Genomic DNA, 24,541 nt, shown 5'->3' on the forward strand with positions numbered 1-24,541 from the left:
ATGAGTAGGCCAGAGTTATGTGTTTTGGGGAGGAGTACCACAGAGATAAAGTTCCATTCTCATCAAGAGTCTATTCTATTCATTAGGACTTATTACCACTGTTGATGTTAACCTTGATCGTCTGGCTGGAGCTAGTGGTTGTCAGGTTTCTGCACTGTGAAGTTACCCTTTTCTCCTCTCTTTCCGTACCGTACTCTTTGGAAGGAAGTCATCATGTGCCGCTTAAGGAGCAGAGTTAAACTCCACTTCCGTAAGGGCAGAGTATCTAAATAAACACGTTGGAATTCTTCTGCACAGAAGATTTGTCTCTTCTTTGCCATTTATTTGTTTATTCAATCCTTCTTAGCAGTATAGATTCGTGGATATTTATGTTATACTTTGGGTGATAGTCTATTACCACTTTATCACTCAAACTTTTCCAGCTTTTGCACTGAGAGCTCTTTAAGCTGGCTCTTGTATCTCTTTGATGTAGCCCCATCGTTGCGGTGTGCTCACATGCTTTTGAGCACCTTCTCCACTCTAGCACTGTCAGAAGCTATAGGCTCATTTTGTGTATTTCCTGTTCCTGTCTTGGAATGAGTCGTTTCTCCAAAGAACGCTGGTGTCTTTCATTGGAGAATGGCATTAGAAACCACCATCTAGGTGCTGGATGTGTGCATTGCTACTGGGGATCCATTACTTTTAGGTCTTCTCAGCTGACAGAGCAAGGGGGTATATGTGTGTATACTATCCTGTGCACGCAAACATACCTGTACTTCCATTAAGCTAAGTGTCATGCTGCTGTCTCCAACTCTAATGCATCACAATACGGATTATTCTAGCCTCCTTTGCTGCGCATCTGTAACTTCTCACTTCGATGTGAGAAACCCGGCTCTCAGCACCTGCCCACCCCCCACTTTGCTGGATTGCTCAATTGCAGTATACATGTATAGTAGGCCGTCCATTGCATTTTCTAAAACTGATTGGATAAATATGGAAATAAGGGAAAAAGTGAAAGTGTTTCTCGACTTATTCTAGTAGGTGGCTTGCTTCATGTGACAGTGCAGTGAAAATTATAAATGTATTAGTGAGCTTATTTGGTCTTAGTAGGATTGTTGTCCTAGTAGGTCCTTATTGTCATAGTAGGTCCTAGGTCCTAAAGAACGTAAGTTTCAGAGGCAAGAGGGGCACTATTAATTTTATTTAAGAGGTGTGTTTCCTTATGTTGCACCGTTAGAACTTGGAAAGAAGCGATGTTGACTTGGGAGCATTGACTAAATGTCTGGTGAATTGCTACTTCCTTCGCCCCGCTTCTAATCTCTGAGTATCTAAATTTTTACCATATTTCAAGGCCTAGATCCAACACCATCTCTTTCACAAGCACTTGTCTGAGTGCCCTTCTCCACTTCCACGCCCTGATGGGAAGATGGGCTTCTCTTCCTCTCTTACAGTGCAGCATTCATCAATTCCAACCCTGTGTTCTCATGTTTTGCTTTAAGGAGACTCTGCCCAAGACCCTGCCCTCAGCTAAACAATTTACACCACTTTAATATTATTTCCTCATTTTTGGGGGGAGGGGACCTCTGCTTGTCATTGTTTCTAGGTGGCCCTTATGAGCTTTGAAATCTTCAGCAAGAAATGGGCTGGTGGTGATGGCTTCAAACAGGATTTCCAAAAGGTTGCATGCTGTGGGCGGGGCTGCTTCTCACTAAGAAAGCTTTTGAGCACGTGCTCCCAGCTGCTGCGTCCTTTTTGCTTCCAGGTATCTACCTTATCATCAAAAAACCCCAACACAAACCAAAGCCACCAGAACACCAGAAACAGGAACTAAGCTTTGGCCTTTGAAATATCAAGAAGTTGTTATAAGATGAGAAGCTGAGCGGGAAGCTTCCAGCCCTTCCTGTTGCAAGCACCGTGCTGCAGAACCCCGGCCCTTTGCTCTTGGGGTTGTGATGGAGCCGCTGTGCTTCTCCGTGGCACCCCTCAACCTATGTGTGCAGCGCGAGGTGGGAGAGAAGTGAAAAGAGGTGGGAAAAGCCACCAAGCAGGCAGCTCAGGAGAAGCCGAACCTTGTGCAGTGGAACGGAACGGGCAGCCCATTTGTGGGGAAAATGGGACACTGAGGTCAGGTGCTCTGTGGGGCTGCATTCGAGGGGGTGGTCTTCCCAGAGTGGTTGGAGTATGTACGGCCACAGTCACAGTGTGTTTCCTTTTAACCGTATCTTAAATCTGAAGACAGCTGACTATTGTTGATGCCAACTTTCCATAAAAGTCTAACAGAAATTTATTCTCTCTCTTAAGTTTTCTCCCCCCCCCCCCCCCAGCCCGCCCCATCCTGGCCACGTGGTTTCCTTTGGGTTGCTTGCCACTTCTTCCCCTGAACCTCCCGCTCCTTCTCTTTGCATCTGTGGGATTTTGCGTGCGGCTAATTTTTCATTTTAATGTTCTCATTCCTCTCCCCCTGTCCTGCACACTTTGAGAACAAGTCCACGAATCTGATTTCTTGATAACCTTGTTCATGTCTTCCTAGAGCAGTTTCCCCAGCTGTTATTCATTTTGTAGTCGTAAGGTCGCTTTCTGTAACGCTTCACTAGGGAGGTCTACTACAATGTAATACTAACAAACTGCTTGCTGCTACTCCTAAATATTCAAGCTAGTTAAATAAAAAAAAAAAAAAAAAAAAAAAAAAAAAAAAAAAAAAGCCGACATCTCTGCTTGTCCGGTTCTGGTTGACTGATGCAATACCAGAAATTTCCCAAGCCTCTGGTTTACTTGAGGTGTTTGGAGTTGGTGTATTTGATGGAAATTTCTAAAATGAAGTTGTTCCTTGTGGCGCCAGGGTTCAGACCACCCGGGGTGGGTTGCAGCTCAGGATGAGCTGAATGATTACAAAGCCAAGTTCCCACTGGGAGATACAACCTTACAGGTAAGTTGAACAGGGGGCTTCCAAACCAACACTTGAAAGTCTTGCCTCTATTAAAATACGCATCTTAATTTTAGTTATCTGTATGTCCCAATTTTTCTACACTAAGCACATATTATTCTAAAGTCAGAAAACTGATTATCGAAAAATAAAATGTTTAAGAATACAATCGGGGCTGGGGTGCAGTCGCTCATGCCTGTAATCCCAGCACTTTGGGAGGCTGAGGCAAGTGGATCACTTGAGGTCAGGAGTTCGAGACCAATCTGTCCAACATGGTAAAACGTTGTTTCCACTAAAAATACGAAAATTATCAGGCATACGCCTGTAATCCCAGCTACTTGGGAAACTGAGGCAGGAGAATCGCTTGAACCCAGGAGGTGGAGGTTGTAGTGAGCCAAGATCACACCACTGCACTCCAGCCTGCGTGACAGAGTGAGACTCTGTCTCAAAAAAATAAAGAAAGAAGGAAGGAAAGAAAGAAAAGATAAAAAACAAAACAAGGTCACAGGTCAGGACTTCCAGGCCTCCCCTCTTTCGACGCGCTCATGCTCGGCTGACTTCTTGCTGGCAAGTGCTTCCTTTCTCCGCAGCGTCTTCTGACCACTTCACTCTGACTGAGGCTGAATTTTGAAGCTTACAGATTTCTTGTGAGTATAAAAAACCTTATTCATTTTTTTGAGTTGTAAATCAATGTGTTTCCTGCTAGCCAGAGCAAAAATATTGTCCTGGTCTCAATAAAGTGCAATCCAGAATTGCTTACAATGAAGTAGGATCAAGACAGGAAAACCCAGAAAAGTGCAGTGGCTCACGCCTGTAATCCCAACACTTTGGGAGGCTAAGGCGGATGACAAGGTCAAGAGATCGAGACCATCCAGCCAACATGGTGGAGCTCTATCTCTACTAAAACTACAAAAATTAGCTGGGCTTGGTGGTGCCTGCCTATAGTCCCAGCTACTCAGGAGACTGAGGCAAGAGAATTGCTCGAACCCAGGAGGTGGAGGTTGCAGTGAGCTGAGATTGTGCCACTACACTCTAGCCTCGCAACAGAGCGATACTCCGTCTTAAAAAAAAAAAAAAAAAAAAAAAAAAAAAAGGAAAAAAAACCCTCAGGAGTCGGGAGTGAAAATTAAGTGTCATTTCCTCCTTTAGGCCCAGAGCAAAAGCCATTATGGAGCAAAAGCCATTATGTAGCAAAGACAAATGAATTTTTTGTAGCCGATGTAAGCTGCTGTCTGATTTGTTTTGGTTGTTGTTTTTGAGTAGAGATGAGTTCTTGCTACGTTGCCCAGGCTGGGCTCAACTCCTGGGCTGAAGCAATCCTTCCGACTTGACCTGCCCAGTAGCTGAGACTACAGCATGTGCCACTGAGCCTGGCTCATTCTCCTTAATCCTTGCTTGAGTATTTAGACGTCGTTCTCAAATGGTTTGTCACAACTAACTCATTTCCCCTCAACATCCAAGTGAGAATCTTCAGACACTTCCTATAAGCCTAGATATCTAGGGCTTGTGAGTTAATGTTGTACTGAATGCTTTTTAATCATAATTTGTAAAAAAAAAAAAAAGGGGGGGGATCTAAATCACAGACTTAAAAAAATCACCCCAAAAAGGAAAATTTAGGGTCTTGTTGTTGTAAACTAGGTTTTTGCAAAGGTATATGAATAAGTGAGGTTTAAATTTGATAGTGCCTTGAATACTGCTTTTCCAGATTAAGAAATTAATAATATGCTGTTTGAGGAAGGAACCCACATCAATAGAAGGATTACATCCAAGTGCACCTGTGTGTATTCTGATGTTGTGTGGATATGAATGTTGATACAGTGGATGGTTTAAGTAGCAAATATTCAGTGCTTTCCTTCTTGCTTCTGAGCATCCCTGAAGTTCTAGGGACACAAAGTAAAAGATGTGATCATTGCCTTCTAGGGGATTCAGAAGGGAAGGTCACACCTGCACACGGAAAAGAAGGGACGCGCCCATGCTGCCCCGTTCTTGGGATACCGGGGAAAGGGTTGCAGAACCTTTCCGCCTGCTCACCAGCTCCAGGATTTGGCAGCCAACGCCACTTCTCTGACCTCCAAGGCTCGATGTCATTGACTTACCCCAGTAGGGATGGATCCTGCCTTTCCCAACGCATAGTGACTTCTGTGAGGGTTAAACGAGAGCCGTGAGAACAATACGTGTCAGGTAAGGTGCAAAACCACACTGCGCTGTTGTGCAGATTCGGGGGAGACCGAGCTCCCTTTGCAATATTTTATTACTGGAGTTGAAGCTGGGCCTTTAAACTAGGGTGGGATATTGGTAAAAGCAAAGGAGTCTGGAGAGTGTTCCAGGCATGGGTAACAAGGGCTTAAACTCAGGAGCAGCAAAGACAACACTTGCAAGACAGAGTAGATATAATGGATCTTCCTCTCAAATGAACGTTTAGCGTCATAAATGCCATATGTGTATATGAGGGGGAAAGGGGTTAACATCACAAATATAATTTTTCCAACACAGTTTTGTTACAGAACATGAAAGATGAGCATTGGAAGGTGACATGGTAGGAGTTTGTTACATGTTATTGCTTCGTGCCTTACAAATGGATCCACCGCCGTAAGCCCCAGCTTTCAATTACAATCCCTCCTTCAATAGGAAACCCTCTGTCTTGGCTCATTTCCCTCCAGTCATTCTTTTCTTCCCTCCCTCCTTCTCTCCCTCCTTTCCTCCCTTCCTTACCTTTTCCTTCCTTCCTTCCTTCCTTCCTTCCACCTTCCCCCCTTCCTTCCTCCTCCCCTTCCCTCCCTCCCTCCCTTCCTTCCCCTTTCTTTTTCTTTCTTTCTTTTTATAGAGGCAGAGTCTCACTCTGTCACCTAGGCAGGGGTGCACTGGCCTTATCAAAGCTCACTGCACCCTCAAACTCCTGGGCTGCGGCCATCCTCCCACCTCAGCCTGCGGTTCCTCTAGTCATTTTAGCACTCTTGGGTTCTTTGATTTCCCCATAGACATGTTGTGTGTCCCCAGTTGGATTTCAGAGTCCCCGAAGTCAGGAATGTCTTTCAGTCCCGTGACCTCACAACGCCTGGTGGTGGCTGGCTCTGGTGGGTGTCGCCGGTCTGATGCTGACAAGCTGGCTTTCCTTCTTATGTTTACTCGGAACGAATTCTGACAGCCCACCCCTTGCAGTCCTATTGGTGGGTTTCAAAGTATCCTTCACAAAGCAATGTACTCGCACTTGGGTAGAGAAAAAGCCAAAATGTATTTTTAAGACTTCTGTTTTGGGCTAAGTCACGACACCACAGTACTGAGTAGAAAGACGCTGTGATCTTACTATGTTGTATGCATGTTTTGGCACAGTTAGACAGCAGCCTCAGAAGCTGAACCTCAAAATCACGCTTTTCTGGTTTTCTCTCTTACTTTTTCGGCTCTTCCTTCTAAGGGCTTGTGCCCTTCCGTTGAATGATTGGTGTTACTTGAGGATTTTAGGGCAGTTTTGCTCCTCGATCCCGAGCTGCTACTTGAATTTTCTTTTCTTTTTGTGGAGAACTAGGTCTCGTTGTATCGCCCAGGCAGGTCTCGAACTCCTGGGTTCAAGGTCTCCTCCTGCCTCTGCCTCCCTAAGAGCTGGGATTACAGGCGTGAGCCACCGCGCCTGGCACTAGAATTTTCATGTAAAAGAATTCAGTATCTTAATCTCCAGCCCGCATTCCCCTCTGAGTTTCGGATTGGACATCTCTAATCCTTCACAGCCAGTATTTCTGGTGAAACTTGCATCTTTCCCATCAGAACTTGGTCTTCCTTTCTGTGTCCCCAATCTCGCCAGAGGATCTGATTAGCCACCCACTCGCTAAAGCCACGAACTCAGGAGTGCTCCCTGGTCCCTCATTGCTCCCTTGCATCCCACGTGGAATCCATCACCAGGTTGTCTTTGTTTACCTCCTGAAAGCCTCCTGAATCAGCCCACTTATCTCCAGCTCCACCGCCAACAGCATCCTCATGCTAGTTCAGCTCCCCTTTAGGTCGCCTCTGATTATTTCAGTGATCTCTCTGATTTCCTGCCTCATTCTTACCACACTGCCGCTGGAGACAGCTTTCTAAAATCCAAGTCTAACTGTGTTACCCCCCAGCTTGGATCTTTTTGGTGGCCAAAGTTAAGTAAATTAGATCCAGGTCTTGACTAAGGCTTGTAAGACCCCCGGCCCCAGTCCCACCGCGCTGGCTCCACACTGTCCCCCAAGGCTGGCATCCCCATGCTCCAGCCAGGCCTCTGCTCAGGCTCTTCACTGCCTCCATCACTTCAAAGACCCTCGACAGAATTGGAACAGCTTTTCCTGCCCGCACTGGCCTCAGTGGCGCCTGTTCAGGCTTTAGGGTTTATGGACCTGGGCTGTTAGATATTTGCCCAAATTTGAAGACCCTAGAGAAGAGGAACTTGTATGCATCCCCTTGGCCCTTGTAGCTCACCGTTGGGGATTACCTGTCATGCCTAAGTCTTCGGGGTACAGACTTTGAGGTGAAGATGTATGCAGGGGGCATGCCCAGAGCAATCGTTCTCATCAGAGTATGGCGCGGGGGCGTGAATCAGTCACTGGAGAAACGTTCCCAAAGTATTCATGGTTGGCCTCTAAGGAGTCCCTCATCCTCTCAAAATTCTGATTCGGGAAGTCCACAGAGGGGCCCAGGAGTGCATATTTTGACAAAGTTCCCTAAGACTGAGTCTGTTTTCCCTACCCCGTCCCTTTCCCAGAAAAGAAGTAGCTTAAACCTTGGTCAACTTTTCCCTTTCTTTCCCCGCCGTCTCAGATGTAATTCTTTTTTTTTTTTTTTTTTTTAATACAGGCACGCACCACCATGCCCAGCTAATTTTTTTTATTTTTAGTAGAGGCGGGGTTTCACCATGTTGACCAGGATGGTCTTGATCTCTGGACCTCGTGATCCACCCGCCTCAGCCTCCCAAAGTGCTGGGATTACAGGCGTGAGCCACCGCGCCCGGCTCTCAGACGTAATTCTAAAAAGCAAGACATGAAGTTGTGTCACAGGCAGGCTGGGAGGGCTGAGACTGAAGATACTCCCATAGAGATGTTCGGTACAGCCAGTGACATTCTCCAAAGACCTAAAATCTTAAAAACAAAAAAACTTTTCTACTATTACAAGTAACCTATTTAAATCGACAACTTCATCCTTAGGTAACTGTAGTGACCATCTAGAGGTGTTAAGGTTTGTACTCCGTATGAATAACATGCTGGCCCCTTCACTCCCCTCTACCAGCACACACCCCGGGAACGGTTGCTTCTGGCTTCGATGTCACATTCACCCTTCGCTAGGGAGAGAATACCATAGCCAAAGTTATGCCCTTCGCAAACATGGGAAGTGGGTGAATTTATCTGGAGCCACTTTTCTATTCTCTGTCCATCAATTCTGTCTCTTGTACAGGAGAAAAACCAGTAACTGTTTCAAAACATTCTCTTTTCTAAAGGGATATGTCTTACAAAAGAACCTTCGGTAGGAGGATGCTGATGAACATGGCCTTCCACGTATTTTCACGACAGTCTGTTTGCGTGTCTTTCTGCCCTGCTAGTGGGGGGCTTTCGGAGCAGAGAGGCGTGGCTTAGTTATCTTTGTATTTTCTGTGCTGACACAGAGGTGTTTATTGAATAACGGAATGAATGAATGCATGCATGCATTCACGTATGGATGAGAGCAGTAGAGGAAATTATGGGCATTTGGGCCTTCAGTAAAGTCGCACAGATCTATATAGTCACTTATATGGTACTGGTATATTTTTGGGGGGCATTCTTATCAGCATTTTAGGGAGGCATTATTATCAGTAGTTTTTAAACAAAGTAATTGATATTTGAAAAGTATTTGTGATAGAACATATTTGTATATTTGGAAAATAACTTGAGTGAAATTAAAATTTTCATAATATTAGACTTATAATACAATCGGCCCTCTGTATCCGCAGCTTCACATTTGTGGATTCAACCATGTGTGGACTGAAAGTATTGGGAATACCAATACCCATAGCAACACGAATATCAGTATCAATAACCAATAACACAACAATAAAAAGTAATACAAATAAAAATCCAATCCAGTGTAACAACTCTTTATGTAGGATTTACATTGTATTATGTATTATGAGCAATCTGTTTAATAGAGGTGATTTGAAGTAGACAGGAGGATGTGTGTCGTTTATAGGCAAACACTGTGCCATTTTATATCAGGACTTGAGCATTGGATTTTGGTATTTTCAGGGAGTCCTGGAAAGAGTCCCCCTAAGATACTGAGGGGCAGCTGTACAAATTTATCCTGAGATGTCTCTAGTCTTCAACTGCAGACCCCTTGTGCCACCTTCTCACTGAATTCTGCATGGCCTGAAAGATTCCAAAAACACATACATACATTCACACATGCAAACAATACAGGGGGAGTGTTATACAAATGGTGTGAAGAATTGGGGGGTTAGTCATAGGTGGGGAACAGATAAACATTTGGAACATCTGGTCTTACAAAGCCTCACTGATATTAACATTTATTTATTTTTATGATAAACTAATACATGTTTATTATAGGAAAACTGAGAATCACAGAATAGCAGAAAAGAAGCAAACAAGAATTAACCATCATTATATCAACCAAAGATGATCATTTTCAATATACTGTGTTTCCTTTGAACAAAAGGAATATATTATTTATTTAAAATAATTGAGACCATGCAGTCTAAACTGTTCTGTAACCTGCTGTTTTTCTATAGTTATCCTTAACATTCCTCATGGATGGCTTTAAATATTCTTCCACATTGCTCCAAATGGCTGCATAGTGATGCCTTCCTTAAATCATTTTCCTTCTGTTTCTCATTGTTGGATATTTTCAAAAACATTTTCTGCTGTAAATTTTTAGGCCGTTACAAATATCCCTGAAGAAACCTGAACATGTCCTGGAATTAGAACGGCTAAGTCTATGGCTCTCCCCATGTTTAAGGCTTTTTAAAATAGATCGTCAAGTTACCCTTGATTGTTTGCTGTGTCCAGTTACACCCTGGTGACAAGTTATTCTAAAACTATGTTCCAACACATGTAACGGTCACTTTTATTTTGAAACTTTTACAGCTGTATCCATTCCTGTAAGATTTGGATTTCAGGATTACGTTCTGATGTATAATCTGTAAAATTATTCTGCATGGTTGAGTCTTTACCAGGTAAGGTATCATACCTCCTAATTAAGTTTTAATAAAACACTTCAGGAGGCCAAAGTGGGCAGATCATGAGGTCAAGAGATCAAGACCATCTTGGCCAGCATGGGGACACTCCATCTCTACTAAAAATACAAAAATTAGCTGGGCATGGTGGCATGCGCCTGTAGTCCCAGCTACTTGGGCAGCTGAGGCAGAATTGCTTGAACCCAGGAGGTGGAGGTTTAGTGAGCCAGGATCCTGCCACTGCACTCCAACCTGGTAACAGAGTGAGCCAAACAAACAAACAAAAAAACAAAAAAACAAAAAACAAAACAAACAAACAAAAAAAAACCACAGGGAAAACCTCTTTCTACAGAGGATTTTTCTTAACTTTTGCATCCCTAAAAGTCCACCATGGGATGCCAAATCAGGCATTGCTAATCAGAAATATTTTGAAAGTTACTGTTTTATTGTAAAACTTTTTCACCTAGATGGCCAGGAACAGCATATTGAAATTCAAAATTCTTTCTGCTCTCTTGCTCTCAAGTATGCAAGCACAGTACAAGCATGATTTGGTCTCCAGCTTGGTAGAGAAACATTTACAACATAACCCATATATTTTCATCCTGGTTGTATGGATTGAATAAAAAGCATCTCTAATTCCCATGAAGATTCAACCTCTCGTATAAGATGTTTTTCATTTTAACCCAGAGTGAAAGGTGCACAGAAACCACTTGACTGTATTCTTCTGTTTGTAACATTAGATTCCCAAGATGCAACAGGCTTTCAGATTTATTATTCTCCCACAATGAAGAAACTCAAGGATACGAAAACCTGGAAGAGCTTTTCATTTGACATCTTTCTTTCAAGGTAACAGTTCTGCTGCAGTTTGTTTAGTGTGCACCAGCTTATTAGTGGCAGCTTTGTGTGAAAATGTGGTTATCACAAAAGGTAATATATGGTAAAGAGCAGCTGTTCCTAATCACAAACCATCCATAAATAGCTTTCCCCCCTTGAGAAGACTCTCTATTCTCTGGTTGTAACAGTCAGCAGAAAATTAAAACTCCATAGGATGATAAATAGTTTAAAGCATATTTCTTCCCAGTGTTTTGAATGTTGTCTTGTAATGCAGTGCACTTTTACTGAACCAGAAATTGTCTGTAATAAAAGAATATTGGGAGAAAATGTTTAGATTCTCACTGAATTCTAGAACTTAGAAGGAATATTCTGGTTTCACTGTTAAAGGTTAATCGCTGAGTATATGTCACAGGCTGCAATAAAATGAGAGTTTTTAGTCTCCTGCTCCCAATAAACAGTTACAATTTTTAACACATCAAAGTAGGAGACCTTTTTTCTTAATTTAGAATAACAGCCAAATGAATTTCTTGGCAATAAGCAAATGATTGCTTTTAAAAATCCTGTAAATATTTCATTTTTTAAGTAATCAAAAAGAAAACAAATCACTTCTTTCAGCTGTCTTTTGACACAAAACCATCTTTTCTGTATACACAGGGAAAAATATTGTTCTCGCTCTTTATACTGATGCCTTTTCTGGCTATTAGTCATCTGTTTATACATGATATTGACCATTCCCTGGAGGCACTCTGAACTTGCGCCTTCCCTTCCTTATGACAGAAATTGAGGAGTCACAGAAATAATTTTAAAATTTTCTCAAGACTGTTGAGACTAAATTCTAAATGATCAAACCAATAGTAAATTCATTGTCAGGTCGAGGCTGTGATTTTTCTTTTCTTTTCTTTTTTTTTCTTTTGTGACAGAGTCTCACTCTGTCACCAGGCTGGAGTGCAGTGGCGCGATCTTGGCTCACTGCAACCTCCGACTCCCTGGTTCAAGCGATTCACCTGCCTCAGTCTCCCGAGTAGCTGGGATTACAGGCATGTGCCACCACGCCCAGCTAATTTTTATATTTTTAGTAGAGATGGGGTTTCACCTTATTGGCCAGGACAGTCTTGATCTCCTGACCTTGTGATCCACCTGTCCAGGCCTCCCAAAGTGCTGGGATTATAAGCATGAGCCACTATGCCCGGCCAAGGCTGTGATTTTTCTACTTGAAGCCACTGGTTTCCACCAGAGGTTAACTGACCATCAGTCTTTCCGGTAGATGACTCTTCCAACTATTAGCAATCATCAATATCTACGGAGGAGAATCTCAGTTGTAAGTGTCTTGACTGAGGCTAGCAAATGAAACTTTGTTCTTGCTCTAGCTGACTGATGTCTCGAAAGTCCTTGAAATGTTCTATTAATTCCAGTGTATGCACAAAGAAAGAAAAAAAAAAGTGAGCTTGTTTTCTGCAGGCTGAATCTTCCCAGAGCAGATGGGGCTTGTGCTTCTCAGGGTAGGGGGTGTCCTGAGGACTCCTACCTTGACATTGAAATGAAAACTTTCTTTCGAACTCTGAATTCTCTCATCTGGCACAATAAATTAGAAAAGGCTGCTGCTTCCTTTGATAAGCTTAGAGAGTGCTCCCATGTTAGAATCATATCTAGAAGTCATCTCTTCTCTGGCATAGCAGAAGGCACATGGTGGGCCCCAGCTGTTCCTTCAAGGCTGTCATTCCCAGACATAATTACATCAGGGAAGCCAGCAGTAAAGAAAGGAGCACTCCCTTTCTCTCTCTTTCTTTCCTCCCTCCCTCCTCTTCCCTTTCTCCCTCTGTCTCTCTCACCCACCAACACCACTCCACCTTTTTCTTTCTTCTCTAAAGGATACAGAGGAGTTGAAAGTTGATTCATAACCTCCCTTTACGAAAAAAACCTGCCCCACACTTCAGTAACTACAGCTCTGTTAAAAGACTTTGGTTAGTTAGAAATATTGCAGATGTCATAAGCTTGGGCAGCAGGTGGGAAGGTGGAGGGGACGGTGGCATGAGTGGCACCTCAGCAGTGGCCCCTTGGCCGCCTCTGGCCTTCCCCTTGGCCAAGCCTCCAGCAGTTCTGTTTTGGAGACAAGAGCTTCCTATGTGCTTGCTTCCTCCTTGCCTGAAAATCCTAGGGAAAGCTAACGGAGCACCCTACAAAACTCCAGAAACAGTCTGCAACAGCCTAAGGGAAAGGGGCCTTAATCCTAAGTGACCGTTCCTTATTTCTCCAGTACTGTGCTAGGTACATTTCATAGATTAGGGAGGGCGACCTCCAAATGGGTTTATCCACGTGATTTCATAGATGAAAGGCCTCAGATTCACGAGAGCACATGGTCCCTACTCTTGGTAATAAGCCAGTGAAAGGGCAGGCTAGGCTACGGGCGAGAATGGAACGGAAGCGGAAGTGTATGGAACGGAAGCGGAAGCGTTAGCGTTTGTGCAGCCGCGCGTGGGTAGTAAGCGCACCCTCCGCGGCTGCTTTTCGGCTGTTTGAGGCTGTCTCAGGACCTCACCAAACCCTGCGGGCCCTGGAGGAGCCCTGCAGTCCGCTCTTGGGAGCCCTCGGAGCTGGCTGTGCCCCTGTAGCATCGGATTCCACGAGACCCAGAACCTCGTGGAAGGGAGGGAGAGAGAAGCAGTGCACTTCCTGTAGCGACGGAGTGTAGACAAGGCTTTTTTGGGCCGGGCGCTGTGGCTCACGCCTGTAATCCCAGCACTTTGTGAAGCCGAGGCGAGCGGATCACGAGGTCAGAAGATCAAGACCATCCGGAGGCTGAGGCAGAAGAACTGTTTGAACCTGGGAGGCGGGGGATGCAGGGAGCCGAGATCGCGCTGTTGCACTCCAGCCTGGCGACAGAGAGAGACTGTGTCTCAAAAAAAGAAAAAAGAAAAAGAAAACAAAGAAAATGCTTTTTTTGGTAACTGCAATGCTGTCAAATTCTCTCCACCCTCGGTCCACCTGGGACATGCTGGAGCTGATCTTTCTCAAATTATTTCCCAAACGAAAGGTAAGAGCAAAGAGAACAGTAGGTGTTCCTTCCGTGTGGCTTTGCTGTGTGGGCTTGCCGCCTTAAAACTGGAAGCGCTGCCCTCCTGTTCCTTGGCTTCCCCTCTGCCTCTGGGAGTGTTAGATGAACCTGAAGAGTTGCTATCACCCATATTGGTTGTAATCCCACTAGAAGATCGGGGCTCTGAGGGAGAGGGAGGAATTTACAAACTCTCCTGATATCCCTCTCTTTTTTTCTTTCTTTTTTTTTTTTTTTAATTTTGTAGAGTGGAGTCTCCCTGTGTTGCCCTGGCCCCAGGTGATCTTCCCACTTCAGTCTCCCAAAGCACTAATGGCCCCCTCTCTTCCAACCCGCCACCTTTTGCTCATGACCTACTTGATTACGGTGTACTGGGTTAGAAAGTAAATTGAGACTTTTGAGTCCTTTTCTAATCAGCCTTTCAGAACTGGGAAAGAACTGCGCCATCTCCTTGTTCCATTCCCATCATTCACTCTCTTGCCCCATGCATGGAATGTGAGCTCAGTACTGGTAGAGAGATACCTTCCATATCTCACCACCTTTAATCATTTTGACCACATTATAAGGACAACATAAGGTGGCTGGCATCCTCCCCTTTTCCAGAGGAGGAAATTTGGGCTTGTGTTGTCCAAAGTCATATGGTTGGTGAACAGTAGAGTTAGGAATTACACACTAGCCAGGCTCATGCCACAACCTGAATGACTGGAGACACCACGCTGCCTCATGTACTGTCACATCAACAGAAAGCCTCTCATTTTGTATCCTCTATTTATATGACTGGATCAGTTATAAACATGATTCCACTGTCTTTGGCATGTAGCATGCCAAGCTAAGCTCATACGGAGCCATAATGTAATGTGTCCACAGACTCACCACAGTGTTGCTTACAGAAGACAGACTTCAGAGCAAAATAAACTCCACAAATCATGCTAAATGGCTTCCCATGATGTGGAGCCATAAGGAAGTTTCTTTTTAAAACAAAGTTAACTTTTTTTTCCTGTTTATAAGAATAATACACAACCATTGGAAAAAAAAAAAAAACTTGGAAAATGTAAGGAAAACATTTTAGAACCACCGATAGTGTTAACATTAAGCCATATGTAGTGTCAATTGTACATATATACATTTTAATACATCAGACTAATTATGTATGGCCTTTTTAAAAACTGTAGCATTATCCCTGACCATATGGCCAGCTGTTAGCTTCTCCATGAATCAATGCAGGGCCTTAGTCCAGACAGTCTATTTTATAGACAAAGTACTGTACCCTGGGAGGACTTTCTCCACTGTGAAGTGGGGCTATAATGACTGCAGTGCCCCACCTGGGGCTGGATCTGACATATGGTTCAGAGCCACGTGTACATTTGGCTTCAGTTGTTTTCCTCTTTAGTTAACAGGTCATCAGGAATTTACTGTGAGGCCATGGGTAGAGGCCGAGGGCATGTTGTCAGTGTGGCCAGGGCAGTATCCCGGGCTTCTGAGCGCAGATAATTTACAGCCTTTGTGCGCTGTAGATATCGTCTGTCCCTAATGGTGGAGGACTTCTCATAAAATTTCCAACTTTATGACCAAGTAGATTTTTTTTTTTTTTTTTTTTTGAGACGGAGTTTCACCCTGTTTCGCAGGTTAGAGTGCAGTGGCGTGATCTTGGCTCACTGTAACCTCCACTTCCTGAGTTCAAGCAATTCTCCTGCTTCAGCCTCCCGAGTAGCTGGCATTACAGGCATGTGCCACCATGTTCAGCTAATTTTGTACTTTTGGTAGAGACGGGATTTCTCCGTGTTGGTCAGGTTGGTCTCGAACTCCTAACCTCAGGTGATCCACCCACCTCGGCCTCCCAAAGTGCTGGGAGCCACCACACATGGCCGACCAAGTCGATCTTGTAACACCCGGTTCATGAATGGTAAATATTGGGAGTCTGGTCACCTGGTGTCCCAAGGTCAGTCATCTCCACCAGGAACTGGTGCAAGCCAGGAACTTTTACTTTTAGGAGGAGAAGAGGTATTGGCTGGATGCATAGTTTTAATCATAAATTTTAATGTATTTCACTTTCTTTAATTCTTTTTTGTGGTAAGGTACACGTAATATGAAATTTACCATTGTAACCATTTTTAAGTGTACCGTTCAGTGGTATGAAGGATATTTATAATATTGTACAATCATCACTGCCATCCATTTCCAGAGCTCTTTTCATTTTGCAAAACTGAAACTCTATACTTATTAAAAAATAATTCCGCATTCTCCACTCCTCCCAGCTCCTGGCAAAGTAGACCAGCATGCTGCTTTCTGACTCTATGAATTTAACTACTCCAAGTACATCATATGAATGGAATCACGCAGTTTAGTATTTTTTCTTTTACAAAGAATATATTTCACTTAGCATCATGTCCTCACAGTTCACCCATGTTGTAGCATGTGTAAGAACATCCTTTTGAAGTCTGAATAATGTTGTATTGTATGTATATTACATTTGGTTTATGCATTCATCTCTCAATCGACACTCGCGTTGCTTCTGCTTCCAGAAGTGGAATTGCTAGATCATGTGGTAGTTACAGTTTTAATTTTTTGAGGGGAAATCATACTGTTTTCTACAGTGACTTTATCATTTTACATTGCCACCACCAATGAACAGGGATGCTAATTTCCCCACATCCTTGGCCAAACTTGTAATTTTTTGTTGTTTTGATAGTAGTCATACTGGTGGGTGGTGTGAGATGGCGTCTCATGGCCGATTTGCATTTCCCTAATGATTAGTGGTATAGAGGGTCTTTTCCTGTTCTTATTGGCCATTTGTGTATCTCCTTAGAAGAAATGTCTATTCAAGTCCTTTGCCCACCTTTGAATCAGGCTTTTCTTTGTTGTTGAAGGTCCTTCACCTTCGATGCTCCTATGGAAGCTTGTAGTAGGGTCCAGACAGTCTCTTGATGTGCTCGAGGCCCTTCAAGCACTGTTTGTTCATAGCACTGACTCTGTTTCTAGAGTCATGAGGTTCTAGCAACAACATCTATTGGTCTGCAACCCTGAGCAGCATACAAACTATGCTGGGGGAGAAAAACATGCTATAAAGAGCATTGCTGGCTCTGTTTGTCCCATCCCCATCATCCACTCTCCCTTCCCAGGCATGGAATGCACATAGAGTCCCCCCATGAGCTCAGTACTGGTAGAGAGATACCTTCCACAGCTGACGGCTTTTCATGATTTTGGGCACATTATAAGGACAACATAAGATGGCTTGCATCCTCCCGTTTTCAAGAAGAGGAAATTGGGCTTGGAGGTCAAATTTCTGGCCCGGTTCTCACTTAAAGCCAGCAGCCGTTCACAGCACAGAAATTTTGTCTTTTTATTACACTTATCTTTTAAGTTTTTCTGTATTTTTCAATTTACTTTTAACAAATTAAAATAGTCAAGATTATGCATTCTATTCTGATTTCCCCAATATGAAATGAATAATTTAGCTCACTTATATTTCCCCATCTATTATAACATTTCTTCTTTACCGGTTGTCCAGACTTTGTTAATTAAAAGCCAGTTTGTTGGTTTTTACATTGTTTTACGTCATGTATCTTCTCTATCTTTGAGAAATCTAAATTTCATTTGCATCTACTTATTTGGAGTGATTTTTTAAGATTTAACACTCTCTTAATTGGTTACAGTAACAATGGTCAGGTCTTTTATGCACCACTCACTTTTGTCAGGACTGGAATTATAATTCTCTTTTAAGTCTTTTGGAATGCTGCTTCAAGTAATTTTTTTAAAAAAGAGACATAGGGCGATCTTGGCTCACTGAAATCTCCACCTCCCAAGTTCAAGCAATTCTCTGCCTCAGCCTCCCAAGTAGCTGGGATTACAGGTGCTCGCTACCATGCCCGGCTAATTTTTTGTGTTTTTAGTAGAGATGGGATTTCACCATCTTGGCCAGGCTGATCCTGAACTCCTGACCTCATGATCCACCCACCTCTGCCTTCCAAAGTGCTGGGATTGCAGGAGACATAGGTGATATTTTCTGAGTCTTTGTATATACCAGATCATTTTTCTGATGCCTTCACAAAAGAAAAATAACTGAAGGTAAAAATTATGTCATAAGTATATTACTCCAATTTCTATAATTATTGTTTCATTTCTTCTGGTACTTGGCATGGCCAAAAAAATGCCTAAGTCCACTTTGCTCGTCCAGGTTGGTTTTTGTTCACTTTTAAGGAAACGTCTCTTTTATGGGAGAACTTCTCTTTTGTCATACTTATGTTTAGAATTGTTTTGTTGTTTGTTGAAAGACTTTTACAAACATTTTAATCTTTTAAAAAATAATTTCCAAAGTTGCAAAAAGATGTAAAAATAAGATAAATACAGGGAATAACCGTGTGCACTTTGCCCAGATTCACCAAGGCTAACACCTGGCCTCACTTGTCTTTGTTTCTCTCTCTCTCTCTCTCTTTCTCTCTCTCTCTCTCTCTCTCTATCTATCTTTTTCTCTCTGCCTGTCTCCCTCCCTCTCTCTCTCTGCCTGTCTCCCTCTGTCTCCCTGTTTCTCCATTCACACAAACACCCCCAACTTTTTCTGAACCATCTGAGGGTAAATTAGATACATAATGGCCCTTTGTTCCTGAACACTTTTGTGTATTTTCTAAGACAAAAGAGAGTATATTTTCAACTTAAGTAAATGTAACACTGGAAAAATATTTTTTATCTAGGCTAACCACCCATTTTCCAATTGTGTCAGTTGATCCAGTAATGCTCTTTATAGCATGATTTTCGGCCCCAGCAGAGTGTCCAGTCTAGGGTCCCATAGTCTGTATTTGCTGTGTGTCTTTAGCCTCCTACAATCTGGACTGTTTCCACAGTCTGTGTGTGTGTGTGTGTGTGTGTGTGTGTGTGTGTGTGTGTTCACATCTACATATTCTGAAGAGTACAGCCCCCTTCTCCTTTTTCTAATGGAACAGTCCTCATTTTGGATTTGTCTGATGTCTCCTCACAGTTAGATTCATGATGCATTCTTGGCTGGAATGCTCCATAGGTGATGTGCCCTTCTTAGGGGATCTCCTTTAGAGGCAGGTGATATCCGTCTGCCCCTCACAGTTCATTCAGCTGATCTCCTGTATTTGGACACTTAGGTAGTTCCCAGTGTTTTCCAATCACAAATACTGTCACAATGAATAACTTTATGCATACATATATTCATATTGTTGGAGGTATATTTCAGGGTAAATTCTCAGAAGTGGGATTGCTGAGTTGAAGGGTAAGTGAATGTGTAGTTTAGTTAGATATTCCCAACTTTCACAAGTCCTTTCATAGGAATTGTACCATTTTGCATTCCCAACAGCGATGTGTGAAAAGTGCCTGTTTCTTCACAGATTTGCCAACAGGTGGTTCGTATGGTTGAGTCATTTTTAATCATTTTATGAATTGCCTATTCATGTCCTTTGCCCATTTTCTGTATGACTTTGGTCTTTCCCCCTCAATTTAATGAAGTTCTTTGTTTCTTTAAAATATTGGCCCTTTAACTGTGATAAATATTGCAAATATTATTTCCTAGATTGTCATTTATTTTTGCTTATCTTTTGTCATTTAAATGTATTTTCTGTGTTGTCAAATCTGTTAATCTTTTTCTCATTGCATGTTTAGTTAGATTAGAATGGTGATCATTAAAAAATCTGTAGACAATAGATGCCGGAGAGGAGGTGGAAACATAGGAACACTTTTACACTGTTGGTGGGAGTGTATATTAGTTCAACCATTGTGGAAGACAGTGTGGCAGTTCCTCACGGATCTAAAAATAGCAATACCATTTGACCCAGCAATCCCATTACTGGGTATATACCCAAAGAATTATAAATCATTCTATTATAAAGACACATGCACACATATGTTCATTACAGCACTGTTTACAATAGCAAAGACTTGGAACCCACCCAAATGCCCATCAGTGATAGACTGGATAAAGAAAATGTGGCACATATACACCATGGAATACTATACAAACATAAAAAGGATGAGTTCATGTCCTTTGCAGGAAGGGTGAAGCTGGAAACCATCATTCTCAGCACACAAGAACAGAAAACCAAACGACACATGTTCTCACTCACAGGCAGGTGTTGAACAATGAGAATGCATGGACAATAGGAGGGGAACATCATACACTGGGATCTGTTGGGGGGTAGGGGAACTAGGGGAGGGATAGCATGGGGTGGGGAGATTGGGGAAGGATAACATTAGGAGAAATACCTAATGAAGGTGACGGGGGGAAGGATGCAGCAAACCACCGTGGCACATGTATACTACCTATGTAGTAACACTCTTGCATGATCTGCACATGTACCCCAAAACTTAAAAGTATAACAAAATTTAAAAAAGAGTTTCTCCCGGAAAACCAGGTTATGGATGAATTCACTCATATTTTCCTAAGGTACTTCTAGAGTTATATATATATATATTACCTTTGGATTTCTGATCTATTTGGATTTTATTCTTATGTAGCACATAAGGGATGATCTCTTTATTTTTAGCCTTTTCAAGTTGCTGTATTCAGGTATATCTCTTTTATATATGGAAGAATTGAATTTTTTTGCAAGTCAATTTGAAAATACTTATAATAGGTGAGTTAAGTGATTTATTGAAATCTCCATCCATTTTTGGTTGGATGAAGTTCATCTTCTAATAGATTCATCAGACAGGGTTCATGTATGTAGCATTTCCTGACCCCTGGCACTTTTAAAACTTTTTATCTTGCCTTTTACCTGAAGGACAACTTTTCCTTGTTTTTAAGTTTCTTGAAAACCCTGCTCCATTCTTGCCTTATCTTGTGTTGTGGAAGTCTGATGCCAGTCTAGTTCTCTTGCATTTTCAGTCACTTTATCTTTTTGCTTGGAGGTCCTGAAAATATTGTCCTTATCTTTAAAATCAAATACTATAATTTTACTAGGATATATTTTAGAGTGGATCATTCTGTGGCAATTTTTCCTACTACCAGGTGGACTTTTTAAATGTGTAGATTCAATTCTTATTTTATTTCTGGACATTTTTCTTGAGTTGTGATTCTAAATATTAGTTATGTTTCATTGTTTTGATTTTCTTTTGTGTTGATACCCATTATATATGTTGTACCTGTTTTTCCATTTCATCACGTTTTCTTAAACTATTTTTTATTTGTTTGCTTTGTTTTCTTTACCCTGCTTTCATTATCTTGGGTTTTTTTTTTTTTTTCTGTTATTCAGTATTCATTATTTGATTTTCCTTTGGATTTCTTACCTTGACACCTTGAAACTCAGTTTTCAGTTCTGATATAATACTGTCTTGTTATTTTTCCTGGGATCAAACCTTATTTTATTTTTTCCAGATTTTTCTTGGCCATTTCTCATTTTATTTTTATATTTCTTAATTAGATTGATTTTAATATCCCAGATGATTGTTTGAGGATATTTAGTTCTGTTTGGAGTGTCACATTGTAATTTTCTTTAGCTTCATATTTAGATTTTTGAAGGATACTTTTAATAAACAGAAGAGGCTTAGTGAACTTGTTCTGTCTTATACAATACTTTCGTATGAATGTGGCTGCCTTTTCTATTCCTGTGCATTTCATGGGCAGAGATTGTCCCTGAGGAGTCCTGTAGGCCCAGCTACCACTCCCTTTGATCCAGACACCCCTGGTGAGCACTATGCTACCTCCTCCTCCGCCTTGTACATGTCATCTCTCAGTTCTCCACCGGCTTTCTGCCTTATTGTTGGAATTTGTGTTGAAATCATTCATCAGCGGATAGCTACTCTCCAGTCTCTTTGACATTGTAGATTAATGTATTTTTTAATCTTTCATTATCCTTACATTTTGGTGGTGTCTCAAGAGGGAGAAGACTTTTTCTTTTTGCTATGGACTTAACCTTTTAATTTATTAATTTTTCTCAACTGAAAAATGATCATATCTGAGGTCACTTACAATTTTCAAATCCTGTCATAACATCTTTCCCCTACTTGTGGGTTGACCTTCAATCCCAAAAAGCTGTGCTTCATGAGTTTTCAGCAAGTCTTTTCAGACTTGATCATAGGAAAAATTTAACTTTTTTTCCTCTAAAGGGGCTGATGTGTTTTAACCTGCTAAATGATCTCCTTAGAGTTGCTTTGGAGAAGCATTAACAATTATCATCATTATTATTATTATTTTGAGATGGAGTCTCAGTCTGTTGCCCAGCTGGAGTGCAGTGGCGTGATCTTGGCTCACTGCAACCTTTGCCTTCCAGGTTCAAGTGATTCTTTTGCCTCAGTTGCCTAAGCATCTGGAACTAAAAGCACCAGCCACCATACCCAGCTAATTTTTGTATTTTTAATAGAAACGAGATTTCACATTGTTGGCCAGGCTGGTCTTGAACTCCTGACCTCAGGTGATCCCCCTGCCTCAGCCTCCCAAAGTGCTAGAATTACAGGCATGAGCTACCACGCCCAGCCAGCATTAGCAATGATTAAATAAACCACCCCACTATCTCTCACCTGGGTCAGCTTGCATGTAGTTGCTCATGTGACAAGTTGCCTGAAAGCAACTCAGTACCAGCAGGTAGGAGTGTTTGTCCTTGTGACTTGCAGCTCAGGACTCATGTTCAAAATGACTAAGGTTTTCGCTGTCCATGGCATCTCATTGTTTGCAGAACACCTCTCTGTTTTTGGTTCTGTGAGTCTTATATACTCGAGTCTGGGCTGTTCTGGACAATGACTGCCCATCCTGTTGAAATTTCTTTTGGCACTTTTCCAAAGAGAGTTTGGACCACGCGACTAGTTTTATGTGAAAGTCAGGTAACGCCAAGTTTGGTGAAAACCTGTCCGGATATTTTGTATGATGCAGACAGGATTTTTATTTTGTTTTGCTTTACTTTCGACTTTGTTGATCAATAGCATTTAAATCCAAGTTAAAGTGGCACAGCATATGTCTAAATCAGACAGTTTTCTTCATGATTCAGTAATACTGAGAATAAAAATAGCCAACACAGGAAGTTCCTACTGTATGCCAGGCACTGTTCTAGGGAATCTGCATTAATTTATTCCTTTCATCCTCACACAGCCACGTGGGATAACTGCTATTGTAACCTTCATTGTAAAGATGAGGAAAGTGAAGCCAGGTACAAACCCAGATTGTCTGACTCCAGAAGCAATTTTTTGTGGAAATGTTTTTCTTTTAGAAATGGTGCAGAAAATACCTGGTCCTAGGAAGAGAGTTAAAACCTTGGAGTTACTAGGGTGGGAAAGTAGGAAGATGAATGGGTCATCTTAGAAATCAGAAGATGGAACAGTTCATTGGGATTTGTAATAGTTTTTCAGGAAGAACCAGTAGAGGAACCCATGAGAACAGGTACCTGAGAAGCGTGGGCTTTCTTACTGTTAGAAGCAGCACTGTGACACAAATGTGTTAACATTCCTCTACGTCCTGTATTAAATAACACTTTTAAATGTACAACTTTTGTTTTTTTAACAGGGTCTCACTCTGTCACCCAGGCTGGTGCACAGTGATGTGATCTTGACTGACTGCAGCCTCCACCTCCCAGGCTCAAGTGATTCTCCTGCCTCAGCCTTCCAAGTAGCTGCAACTACAGGTGCGTACCACCACACCAGAATAATTTTTGTGTTCTTAGTAGAGACGGGGTTCACCCTGTTGGCCAGCCTGGTCTCGAACTCCTGGGCTCAAGTGATCCACCCGCCATTTGAAAAGAATTTCATACTTCCATTCACTGCTGTGCTCCTCTTGCGGCCCGTGTTTGTTGAGTGCTGCATGGGAGTTGTGATCTGTGGAGGAGCTGGCAAGCGGTGAGCCCAAGAAGTGGAGGCAGGCTGGATGGCAGCATGGGCTACTCAAGGAAGGAAGGCAGACCAGGGTTGGGCAGATGTGGAATCTCAGAGAAGGGATGGGAAAGGTCACAGCGTGCAATGGGGTGGTCAGGGTCAGCCTTGCGGAGAAGGCTAGATTTGGACCCACTCTGTCTAGGGAAAGGAGGTTCCCAGTAGAGGGAATCGCTAAAGCAGGAGCATGCCCAGCTTGTGGAAAAACAGCAGAGAAGCGCGCACAGCTGGCACAAGAGTGGGATAAGGGAGCCTGAGACCCCTCAAGACCCAGAGCAGGCTGGTCTTGTAGGCTGTTTGGGGCCTTGGCTTTTATCCTGAGTGACATGGAAAAGTATCACAGGGTTTAACATGGTCTGACTTCATCCATGTCCCTGCAAAGGACATGATCTCATTCTTTTTCGTGGCTGTGTGGTATTCCATGGTGTATATGTACCCCATTTTCCTTACCCAATCTATCATTGATGGGCATTTAGGTTGATTCCATGTCTTTGCTATTGTGAATAAGCACTGAAATTCTTATCTTATGCTGCGCACTGACTGTTGGATAAAGGTGGCAAAGCTGCCCACAGCAGACTGGGAGGTTTAGACTCTCCTTACGTGAGGATGAATATCCTGTTTTTCAGTGTCTGTCTATGGCAATACCTTTGTGCTTTCTTTCTTTTTTTCTTTTCTTTTCTTTTCTTTTCTTTTTTTTTTTTTTTGAGACAGAGTCTCATTCTGTCGCCCAGGCGGGAGTACAGTCACATGATCTCAGCTCACTGCAACCTCC

The 24,541-nt window shown here is 42.4% G+C and overlaps 1 long non-coding RNA gene across 1 annotated transcript in view; it reads left to right on the forward strand.

The window, feature by feature from the left end:
• The first annotated feature begins 7,766 nt into the window (after positions 1-7,766).
• LOC141584040 (uncharacterized) overlaps positions 7,767-24,541 on the forward strand; it is a 48,915-nt gene continuing 32,140 nt past the window's right edge. Inside the window, exons 1-2 of the long non-coding RNA XR_012516934.1 lie at positions 7,767-10,922; positions 23,408-23,525. This is a non-coding gene — a long non-coding RNA (uncharacterized LOC141584040). The remainder of the gene's footprint in view (positions 10,923-23,407; positions 23,526-24,541) is intronic.

The sequence above is a fragment of the Saimiri boliviensis genome, chromosome 3, assembly GCF_048565385.1.
Source record: "Saimiri boliviensis isolate mSaiBol1 chromosome 3, mSaiBol1.pri, whole genome shotgun sequence".
Classification (NCBI taxonomy): domain Eukaryota; kingdom Metazoa; phylum Chordata; class Mammalia; order Primates; family Cebidae; genus Saimiri; species Saimiri boliviensis.